We start from the raw sequence: 14,657 nt of genomic DNA on the forward strand, positions 1-14,657 counted from the left end.
CCCTTCCTCGAGGTGCGCTTTCTCCGTCCCCGAGAATAGACTTTTCGCTCTGCTCAGTCCCCTCGGAGAACCAGGAGCCATCTCTGTACACACAGAGAGAGTAAAAGATCGAAGGATCCGAGCTACCAAAGCCGCGCAGGACGAGCTCTACGCTCCTCTGATCCCAGAAGTGCCTCGTGTGGCCCCTCGCGCTTGTCTTCGTGGGGCCACGAGGTTGCTTGTTGTTGCCGTGCTATCCGTAACAGACAGACGGTGCTGCCCTTCTGGGATCTTGTCAGCCCGGTGCTAAACCTGTTTGTTTTTTGTTTAAACAAAATAAAATAAAAAATTCCTTCCAGCAGCACCTTAGAGACCAACTAAGTTTGTTCTTGGTATGAGCTTTCGTGTCCATGCACACTTCTTCAGACACGAAAGCTCATACCAAGAGCAAACTTAGTTGGTCTCTAAGGTGCTACTGGAAGGAATTTTTTATTTTGTTTTGTTTTGACTATGGCAGACCAAAACGGCTACCTACCTGTAACTGTTTTTTGTTTGTTTTTGTTTGTTTGTTTTTTATGAGCGATGGGCAAGGGCTGGCCTGAAGCATAGGAGCCAACCCCTAGGGGCAGAGGTCCCTTGCTCACACACCCCAATAAAATATTTGAGGGGGCCACCCACCAAAGTTGATGGGCATTGCCATTCAAATAGTGTGGGTGTGCCCCATCATGTGATCGGTTATGCAGGGCGGGGCTTACTTGCCCCTCCACCCCAATATTTCATTCAAGTTCGCACCCCTGGCCTGAGGCAAAATGGTTCCCCATTTCCATTCCATGACCAGACTGGCAGCTGAATCTGACCTCCAAGCAGGGGCAAAACTAGGCTTTCTTTCACTCAGGTCAAAGAACCAGTTTGGCACACACACCCCATGTGCATTTGCATACACACACACACACACACACACACACACACACACACACCCTGGGAGCCTTAATGGCGCCCCCCCCAGGCTTCACCTGGGGCAAAAAAAAAAAAAAACCTAGCTAGCTGCCCCCCGCCCTGTTACAGCTCTGCCTCAAGGGGACACTGTCCAATACCTGAATCTGAAGGCAGCTTGCTAGCTTAGGGTACCCATGGCCCATTTCACACATACACCTTTGTACCTCAACACATCACTGCCACTTCTCTCCACCCTCGCATTAGACTCTGCCTACTCTTAGGGGTGGCCTTGGGGATGGGGAACCAGTGGCCCCCTAGGTGTTGCTTGACTTTGGCTCTCATCAGCCTAGTCTGAATGTCCAGGGGTCAGAGATGTTGGGGACTGTAGTCTAACAACATCTGGATGCTCATAATTTTGTCAGCCCTGGCCATTGTTTTCAACCTCTCTTAAGTTATTTAGGAGTGTAATAACACGCTGGACTTTGCAGCCTTATTGTTATTGAGGCACAAACTTTCATCCAGTACACCCTCCTTGCCTTCTGGATCCCTCTTATAGGGCGGGTCCTAGCAGCAGGACCAGGTGAGAGGATACTGCAGCACCAAATAATGAAATGAAAGGCCCTGAGAGTTCAGCTCCGTCAATCCCACCAGAAAAAAATCCCACAGAGAAATGTCACTAGCAAAGATGGCCCAATACACTTTGCTGCCTGAGATAGATAAAATGACATGCTCCTTTGCCCATTCCACATACAGAATCCAGTCAGATTGGCACTTGAATCTTATTTCAGCACTGTCAACCAGACAGCATCCTTCTCACCTGAGGGCATCAGGCTAGCTTAAGGGTGTAATGAGCTCTGCTTTCCCACCTGATCTGATAGGGTAGAAGGAGTGGGTAGAGTAGGACACTGAAGAGATACCCCTGCAACTCCCTTGCCCTTCATCAGTACAGAGTTGAGTTGTCTCTTACAAGCAAGTGTCTGGTCTCCTAATTAAACACCCTCTCTCCCCCTGCTGCTTCCCTGTTCAAAACTGCTCCTTCCCATACCTGATCTTCTCAAATAGAAAAAAACCTATCAGGGTCTGTTACATGTATTTGCATATAATGTGTAGTTCCAACAGCTTATACAGTGGTACCTTGGTTTAAGAACAGCTTAGTTTATGAACAACTTGGATTAAGAACGCTGCAAACCCGGAAGTAGGTGTTTTGGTTTGTGAACTTTGCCTTGGAAGCAAAACATGTTCCACTTCCTGTTGAGTGTGTTCCATTTGTAAATTGAGTCCCCCGCTGCTATGGGAAAGCACGCCTTGGTTTAAGAACGCTTTGGTTTAAGAATGGATTCCCAGAACGGATTAAGTTTGTAAACCAAGGCACCACTGTACAAATAAATGTCAGCCAGGAATTGTTTGGATCCATCTCCATGCACCATCCATTAGCTTAGGCGTCACCAAACGTTTGGGGCCGGTGGGTTACATGGGTACATTTTGAATTTTGAGAGTGTGCTGTAGGCACCAGTCACAAAATAGCTGCCATGGGAGCTTGACATAAAGCAAAACTAGAGTACAGTCATGTTGTTGTTGTTGTTCAGTCGTTCAGTCGTGTCCGACTCTTCGTGACCCCATGGACCAGAGCACGCCAGGCACGCCTATCCTTCACTGCCTCTCGCAGTTTGGCCAAACTCATGTTAGTAGCTTCGAGAACACTGTCCAACCATCTCATCCTCTGTTGTCCCCTTCTCCTTGTGCCCTCCATCTTTCCCAACATCAGGGTCTTTTCTAGGGAGTCTTCTCTTCTCATGAGGTGGCCAAAGTACTGGAGCCTCAACTTCAGGATCTGTCCTTCTAGTGAGCACTCAGGGCTGATTTCTTTGAGAATGGATAGGTTTGATCTTCTTGCAGTCCATGGGACTCTCAAGAGTCTCCTCCAGCACCATAATTCAAAAGCATCAATTCTTCGGCGATCAGCCTTCTTTATGGTCCAGCTCTCACTTCCGTACATTACTACTGGGAAAACCATAGCTTTAACTATACGGACCTTTGTCGGCAAGGTGATGTCTTTGCTTTTTAAGATGCTGTCTAGGTTTGTCATTGCTTTTCTCCCAAGAAGCAGGCGTCTTCTAATTTCGTGACCATCTACAGTGATCATGGAACCCAAGAAAGTAAAATCTCTCACTGCTTCCATTTCTTCCCCTTCTATTTGCCAGGAGGTGATGGGACCAGTGGCCATGATCTTAGTTTTTTTGATGTTGAGCTTCAGACCATATTTTGCGCTCTCCTCTTTCACCCTCATTAAAAGGTTCTTTAATTCCTCCTCACTTTCTGCCATCAAGGTAGTATCATCAGCATATCTGAGGTTGTTGATATTTTTTCCGGCAATCTTAATTCCGGTTTGGGATTCATCCAGTCCAGCCTTTCGCATGATGAATTCTGCATATAAGTTAAATAAGCAGGGAGACAATATACAGCCTTGTCGTACTCCTTTCCCAATTTTGAACCAATCAGTTGTTCCATATCCAGTTCTAACTGTAGCTTCTTGTCCCACATAGAGATTTCTCAGGAGACAAATGAGGTGATCCGGCACTCCCATTTCTTAGGTCATGTTGGTCATGTTGACAAATGACAAATAGGTCATGTTGACCTATTTGTAATTCCATAATCGAAGAAGCACTCCTGTTTTAAAAGGGAAGGTTAAATGGTGGGGGATACCAGGAATGCATGTGTAAGCAGTTTTATTGGTGGTGGTTAAGAAATGTTTTAGGGACAAGCTCCTGTGAAAGGACCTTGAGAAAACTTGTAAGGAACTGCAGAGGATACATACGCAGAAGAGCAGAGTCTGCAGGTTTGCTGCTCTGTGTGTGAAAATGACCTTAAGAGCCATTAGTTTCCATTTCTCTTTGCACGCTGAGCACCAGCAGTAGAACCACAATATAATTGACTCTTTATGTGGAGGAAGTTGCACTATTCATGATCAGTGATTATGGCTCTAAAATCGGGGGTGGGGAGGTGGGGGGTGGGAGAATCCACTTTCCAAGCAATGATGTATTACAGCTTGATTTGTGATATTCCTGAATCAAAAGCAGTTCCCTCATGGAAGGCATTTGAAAGCTACAACTAATGAACAACTGCAGTGCCTGATCTTGTAAACTGATGGTGTCAAAAGGTACTAGAATTTTGTGGTCTTGGTGGTCACAATACTCTGTTAATCCCAGTTAGTCAACAGATTACATGCACTGAATGTATGTTTAACATGACTAAAATGTTTGCTTTTATCATCCATCTTTACAGGTGAAATTAAGGTTTAGAGGGAAACAAGAAAACAAATCCTATGCAATTTGGATTTAGATGTTTGACATCATCATAGAAACTCTAGCATCAAAAATTAACACACAGTTTGACTGGTTTGTTTCCCTTCCACCATCTATTAAAGAAGAAGGATGCCAAGTGTCAAATCCAGAAATGTGCTCGCAAAACTTGTAGAGGTGTATTCCACCTCCCGCGCCTGGAAACTGTTGTGTGTCAAATTCATTTCAGCATTACCAATTTCCTTGTGTCCATTTGAGAGCCAGCTATCTGTCTTTTCTGCCTAGTGGAGCACAACCCATAGGTCTGCATAGCCCTTCGCCAAGAGAAGGAAGTTTTTTCAATAACTATACAGACATATTTTTGTGTATCTTGACAGTGTTACCATGACAGATACAGACTCTGCCTCCACAGCTGTGGCCAAATCCATTACCTAGCCACATAATGTGGTCTTTCAATGGACAGCAGATGCAGTCCACCACATTCTTTTTCATTAAGCCAAAAGTTATATTAATATCTAACTAGGCTCACTGCACAGATTGTCAAAAGAGAAGCTGTGAATTGTAGCAATAGTGAAGGATATGATTTGGGAAACATTAACAGAACTATTGAATACTGTAAGAGTCACACAGAAAAGGGTCAAGTGGGGACAGAGTTCATATTTCCCGACTGAAACCGAGTACTATTGAAAAGATAAGTTCATTTCTTCTGATAGTGGAATATTATGTCCCATTGAACCTTTTTTTTAAAAAAAAAATTAGCCTAATAGTCTTACGTCTGCTGCTGCTCCATTACCAGATTGGCATGTATTTTATAATAGAACACATACCTTCTAGTCTTCCTGCATTCTAAAAAAAATTGATGGAGTAGATGCCTTTACAAGCTTCCAATTTGTATGCTCCAGGCAATGTAACAAACCATGCAGGAATTATACATGTATAATGTAATCTTAGAGTACAGAGTTCTGTCTAGCAGTTGGGGAGAAAAGATATAATCATCCTATGGGCAAAAAGAGGCATGTACTGTACACTAACTTCAACCAAGGACAAGATAACACTATTTAGTACAATTAAGGGTGATTCCTGACTCACTATTTTGCGGGAAAGTTTCAAGCACATGCTGGAACTTTAGATTTCCACAGTTAAAGGGTATTAAAGCATTATGTCACCCTAGTGCAACAAACCCACTTTTTAAAAGAATCAGACTTCTTGCAGTTTGGAAAGTAAATCATAATGACTGCTCAATGTACAGGTCAACTGGAGGGGCCCTAAGATCAGTTTTCTAAAGAGAAAAGGCCATATATAGAGGAAAGTACTGTACATGCATTGATACTTTTAAAAGTTATTATTACTATTATGATATTATGGAAATATGGTGAGCAAAATAATTATGCAAATGTGTATACATCTCAAAAATGAAGGATTTGGCATACTTTTACTTCTTTTCCACACCACAACATCCCAGTCTCTTAGTGTATTTGCAATAGGGCAGGGGCTAGAGTGAATTCATCTCCCAATAGAAAGGGGCCAGAGAGAGAAGCTGAGAGTGACGAGGACTGCAGAGATCCTGCCAAGCAATTGTTGGGTGCTTCACCCAAAATATTTACTAGTCTCTTCATTTATAACCAGGCATGGCTTATCTTCAGCTTGAAATATTTTCAAGTATTTTGGCACGTAGTACATATGAAATTCAAAGTTGTTGCAGAAGTCTTAAGGATATTGTATGAGACATATGATGTAATTCCATATTCCAAACTACCGCTTATTGCTATAAGGCAGGGATGGGGAACCTCAGGTCTGGGGGGCAGATACAACTATCTGGCCCTTGGAACGCTCTCCAAGCGTACCCCCACACTAACCACACCACCTCTCCCAGGCCACGCTCCTCCCCACTGGCCCCACTTCACACTCATTGACCTGCTTTACTGTACAAAGGTAAAAACTACATCCATTGCTCTATCCTCCTATGCCTCTGAACCCACCTACAACTGGCATGTGCCCCCCTAAAGAGGTTGCCCAGAAGGAAATGCAGCCATTGGGCAGAAAAAGGTTAGTCACTCTGCCACCCCCACTATAAAGGAACATTACTGTCAACATTGTTTTCCGCATCAAAGATGGGCCAGGATCCAAAGAGCTTATCCTGGCATACCCAAGGGCTTGGATATGCCCCATAGAGTTTTTTACTTACCCGTCTGTGGCGGTTCGCTCAACCTGCACAGGTCCCCCAGACGTTTAACGGTCCGTTGATACCTGCACTCACCACTTTGTTAATTAACCGCTGCCACCAACTAGTCTGTCTGGTATTTACTTCACTCAGTTCAGTCAAGGACAATATTGGAACAAAACTGTTTTATTTGAAGTTTGGTACATAAGCATGTGGTTTCTGAATAAACAGTTCTTTCTTGGTTGTGTTCTTGTTAACAACAGTGCCCAACGATTTCTCCCACCCCTGTTCCTACTCCTTCCCTTGCCACCCTCCTTCCAACCTCTCAATACCCACAACAAGCCCCCAAGACAAAGACCAAGACCCTGACAAAAGACAAGACCCCCTACCTTCCCCGGGAGGGGTTTATATAGCATATAACATTGTTTTCCTCATCAAATATGGGCCAGGATCCAAAGAGCTTATCCTGGCATGCCCAAGGGCTTGGATATGCCCCATAGGGTTTTTTACTTACCCGTCTACTTTGAATAATAGACACCCATATGCTTTTGGAAATCCAACCAAGTTCAAAAAGAGTTTTCTAGTGACATAAGCTACTGTTGGGGTTGGGGAAATCAAGCACAAAAAACCCCTAGGTGTGCAGCTGAGGTCCCTTCAGCCCTCCCAATAAAATATTTGAGAGTGCTGGGCCCCTCCAAAGTTAATGGGCATTGCCATTCAAATGGTGTCCATGTAAAGCGTCATGTGATCAATTATGTGGGGCAGGGCTTATTCAAGTTGCCACTCCCGGTGTGCAGAAATAGTCAAGCAGTCCTCTGGGTGCTGGCCAAGGAATATGCCCTATTACGTGGCTTTAAAGAATAAACAGCATCAACATCTACCTGTGTTGTGAAAGGTGCCTCATTTAAATGATTTGTTGATATTTATTGCAACTAATCTGCTTCGCTGGCATGCAACTGGAAGGCTGTAGTAGTTTCACTGGAAAAAGCAACTAGTTGCACCGAAAAGCAAAATGTGTGCTAGATTTGGATACAAACTGGAAGGAAAAGCTAACTTTTGTTTCTTTTTCATCAAGTTTGCAATACAGTGAGGCATAGGAGCCAACTCCTAGGGGCTGTGGGGGCTTCGGCCCCCCCAATAAAATATCTGAGGCATCTGGGCCCCCCCAAAAGTTGGTGAACACCCAGCCAGGTCCTTTAGTTTTGAATAAACATTCACAAATTTATTAGTAGAACATATGATAGATAAAACAAGAAGAAGTGTGCATGCACAGAAAAGCTCATACCAAGAACAAACTTAGTTGGTCTCTAAGGTGCTACTGGAAAGAATTTTTTTTATTTTGTTTTGTATATGGCAGACCAACATGGCTACCCACCTGTATATGATAGATAAGGCAATGATAGGCCTGTGTACAACTTTACAACATGCAGAGAATAATATGTATAAACAAACCAGAGAGGGGAGTCTTTGGAGGGTGGGAGTGGGAAGGATGGGAGGGAATAAAGGAGGGGATGTAATTGGTTATATTGATTGATAATATGTTTTGTGTAAAAAAAGGAAATTTGTTCAATAAAAAATACTTTTTTAAAAAAGAGTCTCAATGTTAGAAAGAAACCACATTTTAATCTACAAAGAGATCTTTGCCTACACTGGTGGGAAGGTCTCACTGCACTCTTGAATAGACATGTATAAAATTGCACTTTTAGTTGATCAAGCACGTTCACCTAGCAATTAACACAGGGTTTCAACTAATTGGTGTGTGATAGCTCTGAACTGCAACTGGATCTCATGCTAAAAAGTGGGTTCAGAGATTGCCCTTGATCTGGAATAATTATTGCTTCCATCTAATTAAGATGGGGAGGGGATAGGGAACCAGCTCTCTCCATTATGCTCCCCACTACCTGTGCTTATGCCTACAAGAAAAGCTTTTGCATTCAGAAGCAGTAGAAAAGCAAGCCCTTATCTGCACACCCAAGCTTAGTGGAAGACTTTGAGTATATATACTGTGACTGCCATCTCACCAGTATTGAAGAGACCAGATATTTACTGATAACCTACATTGACACTTCACTAAACATTTTGGCACAACCACCATGGATATCAACCTGAATAACAGGAAGACTTGTCCCCGAATCTGCTTGTTAGTGTGCCAAAAATGTCCTCACGCTTTCCCCATAATAAAGAATTGAACATCAAAAGAACAAAATAACCTTTCCCACACGGTCTCAGAGTCTGGCAGCCATTCGCATCAAGGAACAACCCCCAAATTTCAACTGCAGTTAAGAATACTGACAAAACTTCTCTAGGGATGCCTCTGGGAATTTCTGTGTAGACTACCTAACCTAGTGCCTTGGTAGCTTGTGCTGGAGTGGAGACTACTGGTCTCTTTCTGGCACTGTTTGTGGAGAGCTTGAGAGTATTGGGTTGAGTGAGGACACACTGCCATTGCCATCCCTGTATGTAGACTTTTCTGCATGGCTGATGTATGGGCATCTTTGGTGACCAACATCATGATTGGTGGATGGTAGAAGAGTTACCAGGATGCTCTAGGAGTGTCTGCCAGTGTAGCCATTCACTTTTACTTCTACAGCAAGACAGGGATCAGAGATTTAAATCTGAGCCAGAGAGTTTGGGACTGGAAATACCTGCCATGTATTAGAGGCCAGTGCTACTAGTCCCCACTCCCACCTCCATTTGCATCTTGAAGACTGGAAGTGTGAAACAACAGATAATACACATCTTGGCTGTTAGTCCTGGTAGACCTTGCAGGCTTTATGCCAACTGGCCTGATGGACTCCAGCTACAAAAGCTGAAGCTGCTGAAGAGGCCAGAAATCATCTTGGCTGTTTTTTAGTGCAGATTCTGACCATCGAGCCTGAGCTTCCACAGCTGCTGCCTGCCACGAACCACCATTGGCAGGATTGGCAGCAATTGGTATGTACTGTGCCTATGATAATATTTTATTCTCTTGCTAATTGTGCTGTTTTAATATCTGACTTCCTTTAGAAAGGCTTTCTTTTGAAATGTTAACATTTTTGCTGTTGTTTACTTCGCTGTGTTAAATGTGCATTCTGCAATTGACCTCCTTTGTGAAGTTAAGATAATATTTTAGTTCCCCATTTTAATTGTATTGCTTTTAATGTATACTTTATATTTGCTTATCTTCTGTCATGTTTTCTTCTGGATTGTTTTATTTGCGGTTTTATTGTGTTACAAACAGGGCTTTCTCCAGCCGGAACCCACTGAAACTCAGTTCCAGTGCCTCTCGGGCAGGCACCATTGTCATTATAAGTTCTGGCACCTATTTTACTAGAAAAATTGCACTGGATAAAATCACTGGCAGACGATAGTAGCGGCCTCAAAATCTCAAAATTCCCTGAAATTTTGGTCCTTAATAAATAGAAGAACGAGGAAATACCCCTTGACGGTTATTCCGGCCCCTACTTGGGAACAGTTCCTGAGAAAGTACTTCTCCGTGGCAGAGACCTCAGCCACTCACTTGGGTCCGTCTTTTAGTTCCCTTCCTGTTTGGCCAAATACCGACCCCACCGAAATTCTTGAACTGATAGCGCAGCTGAAAATTGGTAAGGCCCCTGGGCCGGACCTGATTCCGGCTGAGGATATAAAGCTTCATTCTGTATGGTGGGCAGGGATATTGGCTAAAGCTTTTGATGCGATTAATGCCACTGGCTCGATACCAGCAATATGGAAGGAGGCCATTATAATTCCTATCTATAAAAAAGCCCCCCCCGGTAACCCAGGGAACTACAGAAACATTAGCCTGTTATCGATCATCGGGAAAATATACGCCCGTTTTCTGTTGGTAAGGTTGACGAAGTGGTCTGACGAGGCAAATTTGATTGGCCACGAACAAGCTGGATTTAGATTAAACCGATCCACAACAGATCAGGCTATTGTCCTACATCACTTAGCCCGGAAATATTCGACACCCCGACGGGGCCAGCTATGCGCTGCCTTCATAGATCTGAAGGCGGCGTTCGACAGTATCCCGAGAAAAATACTATGGGATAAACTTGCCCGTTGGGGAATTGACAGAAGACTTTTGTGGCTTATTTCCCAACTTCACTAACACCTGCTGGCGATGTAACTAACCTTGTGCCAATAAATAGGGGAGTACGTCAGGGTTGCATTTTAGCACCATTTCTTTTTAACTTATTCATCAGTGACATGAGGAAGCCTCTAGCCGACTCACACAAATTCATCCACGCTCCGCGCATAGCAGATTATCGTTGCCCACTACTTCTCTACGCAGATGATGCGGTGTTACTCTCTTACTCTAGGGTGGGTTTAAGGAGGGCACTTAAGATTCTTGTGACCTACTGCCATACAAACCACTTGTCTATTAACCACTCCAAGTCCAAAGTATTGATATTTTCAAGGAGTCGGAAACTCTATTCGTGGAAACTGGAGGGTAGGAAAATTGAACAAGTGTATAAATTCAAGTATTTAGGAATTTATTTTCAGTATAATATGGGGTGGAAATTACAAGTTGAATACTTATACAATAAGACAAAAGCCCTCACTCACTCTCTCCTCCGTTTTTTCTTTTCTGAGGGGGCCTTATACAACCCTGCGGCTTTGAAAGTGTACAGCATTAAAGTGACGGCCACAATGGCCTACGCTTCCCCATTATGGGCCGCTTTTGCAAATCTCGCACCTTTAGAGTCACTTCAAAGCCAATTCTTATGTCGACTCTTAAAATTACCATCATGCGTAAGTAATGCAGCCATTCGCCTAGAAATGAAGATCCCCTCAGTGGAGTCAGTTTTGTGGAGGCAAGCTTTGATTTACTGGCTAACCCTTTGGCATAAACTCCCGAACCACTATCTTATTCAGTGCATGTGGCGGGATGATTTCACAAATCTGTGGGCTGGAAAAACCCATGCCAAATTGCTGACCTATGAGATCTCTCCTTCTGAATTACTCAAATTGGATCTTACGGCAGCAAAAAGGTGTATAAATCAAAGTCTGGATGATGTGGAGCTATGTCAAAATCTCTTAACTGGCGGGGGAGTTTGTTCACCGTTAAATATCGGCATTACCCCTATCTACAGAGTTCTGTCTTATTTAACATCACTCACAGTTGCTTCACATCGTTATGCCTTTATTAGAGCTAGGTTTAATGTTTTTCCATCGAACGTGCTGAGTCATAGATTTACTAAGGGCCAAGTTTCTCCTATGTGTGCCTGTGAAAATAAATCAACTGAATCTCTACAGCATGTAATGTTCAATTGCCCTATGTACAGATCGATACGTGCCAGTATATTAAATCCGATAATTCAGTCCATTGCTGATAAGCCAGTTGACCTACGTCTTGCTTGGGTTCTCCAAGATGTGGACCCAGCCGTCATCTCGCACAAGAGACAAAGTGGGATGTTAGCCGGTTACTGATAATTAGATATGTTTTTCAAAAATAGAATTAGACATTAGTTTTGGGTGCCTAAATTTTAACCTTAATTCTTTTTAGATATGTTTTATCAAAGTGATAATATTGGTCCCTGTGAGTTTTGTTATTATATCTGCGGCCTGTATTGGGTCGTCGTTTTATTTGATTTTATCTGATTTTTGATTGACTGCTTGTTTTGTATTGTATGATTGTATTGTATGATGGGCGCAAATGCCGAATAAACATCTATCTATCTATCTGCACTGGATAAACCACTTTGAGGTTCCTCCCCCCCTTAAAAATATGAAGTGGTATGGAAATTAATAAATTAATAATGTGCTGCTAAAAGGATACAGATGCTCTCATCAACCACAAACTATCTGGTGGGATTCCGAGTGCTTTCTTCCTCACAAATATCCAGGTGACTAAAGCATTGGGTCCATAAATGCCTCCTCTTCAGTAGGCATCTTTTGTGTGGCCCATTGCACACTACTGCAATAACAAACAAGTGCACCGATTGGCAAGCATTCTATCAGGAAAAAGCTCTTCCCACGTTCAAAGCAAAGCTTTGGCAATTCGGTTCTCAGGGTATTTTCCCAAGTTTTGAAATCTGTAATTGTGGCTGCTTCTGTCTCTGGGATACTAGCCAAATTGTTCAATCTGCATTAGGACATTAGTTTCATCTGCTGACTATCTTCAAAGGGAAAATGTTACACTTTTGGACTGACATCCAACACTAAATGCTTATGAAATTTCTCCTAGAGCGCAACTAGTCCTGGTGACTAACTGCGGTGAGCTTGCTGATGCAGTGCAGAGGTGTACCTCAAGGTTGGCAAAACCAGCCCTCTTCCATACCTAGCGTGAAGTGATTTTGTCCAGATTTCAAGCCAATCCCCATCATTTTTCATTCCCTTCCTCTGCAACAGCCAGCATTCCATGCCCTCTAAGCATGCTCAGTCTTCACCTGGCCAGCTTTTGGGAAGTTTCCACCCCTGCTCCTCATTTTTTATTCTAATTATCTTATGCCCTTCTGCAGATTTCCGAGTCCTCCCTCACAAGCATACTGGAACTTCCCTGTTGTGTGTGTGGGGGGGTCTATTTTGGCAAAATAAAGAAGACACTCGGAGAATTGGGAGTACTCTATACATGACTAAGCTTTAATGTTCTTGGGAAGCTTGTAACTCATTCATCAGTTCAGGTGCACATTAAAATACAAATTATTTGCTTTATTAACAACATAGCACCATGGTATGTGTAGGTGTGCAGATGGTGGAACATCACATGAAAGTTAAGACAGTCTGTCCTTTCCATACGATGATGCAACAATATGGGGAGGAGAAAGCAATGGTGTTTGCTTATATGAACTGGGGCAGAAGGAAATTAATGATTGGCCTTGGAATGGGTGCTGAATAGAGCAGCAAAACAGGGAGAAGCCATTATGGTCATTGCAGGGGCAGTCTGGGTGGATCCTTCTCGTATGCAGCATAGATGTCTTGCTTTGGGCAGGATTGTTTTAAGTCTATTAACATTCCTTGGAGCCTTCATTAGCACTGATGGGTTTTGCATTGCATTCCAGTTACAGAACTGCAGCCCATTCCCCTTCTGGTTCATGGTTCATGCCTTGCAACTATCTGAGTAACAGGTGTGTTCTTTGGACATTCAATGATGCAACATTAAATGGAGGCAAAACTTCTGCTATCAGATAATGGCCTTTGGAAAACACACACACACACACACAGAGAGAGAGGGGGGGGGCTCAGGCTGTTCACTACCATCTGGATCTCTGCAAGCGACAAATAAGTTGGGGAAAGATTTGAAATGTTTTGTTTTACAAATGGCCTGGCCCAGCTTCTCATCTGAACAGCTGAATTATAGGCTAGTTAGCAAGTTAGCATTTTCTTTAGGCAGATATTCAGACCTAGATTATCGTGACCAAAAAAAGTTTGTTGGCCGGAACATCCTGGCTCTTTTCTGTTTTCTGGGTAAAAGCTCAAAATAATCAGTTCTGTTCATCTCATCACATTGAGATAGTTGAAGTGTTTTGAGTTTGGCTTTCTGATTATCTTCCCGGACATTTTTCAATCTCCAAGTACAGACACAGATTTTATACCAAGCCATAAACATTGTATCTCTGTATTTTATCATCTGTCCTTTTTTGCTTAAAAACCTCATCACTCACGCTGGCCCTCATTTGGCCCTCAAATTCTTCACAATCTGTACCTGAAAACATCGTTTGCCTACTTAAAGGATTTTTCTTTACTGTTCCCCAGGAATGCCAAACTGATTTGTTTTGCAAACCCTATAAAAACCTTGCGCGATAAAATTTGTTGCAATAAGTCATGTATACAGAAGATGAAATTGGATGGTAGGACTGGGGTGGGGAGAGACTTTATAATACCATCCTTTTCAGTATAACAAGGCTGAGGAAACCTTTCTTAGCCCAAAGACCACACCCCATTCTGGGCAACCAACCAGAGTCCTGCAGATGTCTCTTACTGTCTCTTGCAACTCTTCCCAGACCCCACTGCCCACTGGTCTTTCTTCACATCCTCCTTGATTGATTTTGCCTGGCTAAAATATGTCCCTGGTATTTGATAGTGACTTTTGCTTGCCTGGAGAGAGTGTGGGTAACATTTCTCAATCCGTTGACTGCCCTACATCCTCCACTGCCTCCTGACACGCACACAGGATGTTTGCTGCCTTCCCCCAAAGTTGATCGCAACCTTTCTCTTTGGATCCAAGGCCCTCAGTCCAAAAACAAATACTTGTTTAGATGATTTCCACAAATTAACCTCCTTTCGTTTAAGTGTTTTGCTAACTGGAGAATCTCCGCAGGACGCTGCAACTGTGGTTAATGCCCACTTGACTCAGCCAT

Source organism: Lacerta agilis, chromosome 3 (assembly GCF_009819535.1).
Source record: "Lacerta agilis isolate rLacAgi1 chromosome 3, rLacAgi1.pri, whole genome shotgun sequence".
NCBI lineage: Eukaryota > Metazoa > Chordata > Lepidosauria > Squamata > Lacertidae > Lacerta > Lacerta agilis.